A 3,003-nucleotide genomic window follows, 5' to 3' on the forward strand; every position below is an offset into this window, starting at 1 on the left:
GACTTAAAGCCCGATCGTCACATTGGCCGCTCTTCTCTCTGAAACGGTTGTACTTATCCTCTGCAAAGCTATGTCGCGTGCTGCGGTATGCGGAGACACTAAAAGCACCATAGTAGAACACAGATGAAGCTTCTATGATGATGTAATAGCCAGTAAGAAGTAGTACAATTCAAGTTTTAGGTATCGATTATTGACTTTTTAGCTGGCTTTGGTGCCTTGGACATGAGCTAGGACCTTAAGATTCTGCATGAAAGGAGGACTAGCAGTCGCATTGGATGGGAGAATGTGAAAAGTGTTCATATGTAGTAAAAACCTGAGAAATCCGTCCGTTTTCGTCATTTGTTATCGAATCGACTTAAAGCCAGATCGTCACATTGGCCGCTCTTCTCTCTGAAACGGTTGTACTTATCGTCTTCAAAGCTATGTCGCGTGCTGCGGTATGCGGAGACACTAAAAGCACCATAGTAGAACACAGATGAAGCTTCTAAGTTGATATAATAGCCAGTAAGAAGTAGTACAATTCAAGTTTTAGGTATCGATTATTGACTTTTTAGCTGGCTTTGGTGCCTTGGACATGAGCTAGGACCTTAAGATTCTGCATGAAAGGAGGACTAGCAGCCGAGTTGCACGGGAGAATGTGAAAAGTGTTCATATGTAGTAAAAACCTGAGAAATCCGTCCGTTTTCGTCAATTGTTATCGAATCGATTTAAAGCCAGATCGTCACATTGGCCGCTCTTCTCTCTGAAACGGTTGTACTTATCGTCTGCAAAGCTATGTCGCGTGCTGCGGTATGCGGAGACACTAAAAGCACCATAGTAGAACACAGATGAAGCTTCTAAGTTGATGTAATAGCCAGTAAGAAGTAGTACAATTCAAGTTTTAGGTACTGATTATTGACTTTTTAGCTGGCTTTGGTGCCTTGGACATGAGCTAGGACCTTAAGATTCTGCATGAAAGGAGGACTAGCAGCCGAGTTGCACGGGACAATATGAAAAGTGTTCATATGTAGAAAAAACCTGAGAAATCCGTCCGTTTTCGTCATCTGTTATCGAATCGTCTTAAAGCTAGATCGTCACTTGGCCGCTCTTCTCTCTGAAACGGCTGTACTTATCGTCTGCAAAGCTATGTGGCGTGCTGCGGTATGCGGAGACACTAAAAGCACCATAGTAGAAAACAGATGAAGCTTCTAAGTTGATGCAATAGCCAGTAAGAAGTAGTACAATTCAAGTTTTAGGTACTGATTATTGACTTTTTAGCTGGCTTTGGTGCCTTGGACATGAGCTAGGACCTTAAGATTCTGCATGAAAGGCGGACTAGCAGCCGAGTTGCACGGGAGAATGTGAAAAGTGTTCATATGTAGTAAAAACCTGAGAAATCCGTCCGTTTTCGTCATTTGTTATCGAATCGACTTAAAGCCAGATCGTCACATTGGCCGCTCTTCTCTCTGAAACGGTTGTACTTATCGTCTTCAAAGCTATGTCTCGTGCTGAGGTATGCGGAGACACTAAAAGCACCATAGTAGAACACAGATGAAGCTTCTAAGTTGATGTAATAGCCAGTAAGAAGTAGTACAATTCAAGTTTTAGGTATCGATTATTGATTTCTTAGCTGGCTTTGGTGCCTTGGACATGAGCTAGGACCTTAAGATTCTGCATGAAAGGAGGACTAGCACTGGAGTTGCACGGGAGAATGTGAAAAGTGTTCATATGTAGTAAAAACCTGAGAAATCCGTCCGTTTTCGTCATTTGTTATCGAATCGACTTAAAGCCAGATCGTCACATTGGCCGCTCTTCTCTCTGAAACGGTTGTACTTATCGTCTTCAAAGCTATGTCGCGTGCTGCGGTATGCGGAGACACTAAAAGCACCATAGTAGAACACAGATGAAGCTTCTAAGTTGATGTAATAGCCAGTAAGAAGTAGTACAATTCAAGTTTTAGGTATCGATTATTGACTTTTTAGCTGGCTTTGGTGCCTTGGACATGAGCTAGGACCTTAAGATTCTGCATGAAAGGAGGACTAGCAGCCGAGTTGCACGGGAGAATGTGAAAAGTGTTCATATGTAGTAAAAACCTGCGAAATCCGTCCGTTTTCGTCAATTGTTATCGAATCGATTTAAAGCCAGATCGTCACATTGGCCGCTCTTCTCTCTGAAACGGTTCTACTTATCGTCTGCAAAGCTATGTCGCGTGCTGCGGTATGCGGACACACTAAAAGCACCATAGTAGAACACAGATGAAGCTTCTAAGTTGATGTAATAGCCAGTAAGAAGTAGTACAATTCAAGTTTTAGGTACTGATTATTTACTTTTTAGCTGGCTTTGGTGCTTTGGACATGAGCTAGGACCTTAAGATTCTGCATGAAAGGAGGACTAGCAGCCGAGTTGCACGGGAGAATGTGAAAAGTGTTCATATGTAGTAAAAACCTGAGAAATCCGTCCGTTTTCGTCAATTGTTATCGAATCGATTTAAAGCCAGATCGTCACATTGGCCGCTCTTCTCTCTGAAACGGTTCTACTTATCGTCTGCAAAGCTATGTCGCGTGCTGCGGTATGCGGAGACACTAAAAGCACCATTGTAGAACACAGATGAAGCTTCTAAGTTGATGTAATAGCCAGTAAGAAGTAGTACAATTCAAGTTTTAGGTACTGATTATTTACTTTTTAGCTGGCTTTGGTGCTTTGGACATGAGCTAGGACCTTAAGATTCTGCATGAAAGGAGGACTAGCAGCCGAGTTGCACGGGACCATATGAAAAGTGTTCATCTGTAGAAAAAACCTGAGAAATCCGTCCGTTTTCGTCATTTGTTATCGAGTCGCCTTAAAGCTAGATCGTCACTTGGCCGCTCTTCTCTCTGAAACGGCTGTACTTATCGTCTGCAAAGCTATGTGGCGTGCTGCGGTATGCGGAGACACTAAAAGCACCATAGTAGAAAACAGATTAAGCTTCTAAGTTGATGCAATAGCCAGTAAGAAGTAGTACAATTCAAGTTTTAGGTACTGATT

Source organism: Schistocerca gregaria, unplaced genomic scaffold (genome assembly GCF_023897955.1).
Source record: "Schistocerca gregaria isolate iqSchGreg1 unplaced genomic scaffold, iqSchGreg1.2 ptg000386l, whole genome shotgun sequence".
NCBI lineage: Eukaryota > Metazoa > Arthropoda > Insecta > Orthoptera > Acrididae > Schistocerca > Schistocerca gregaria.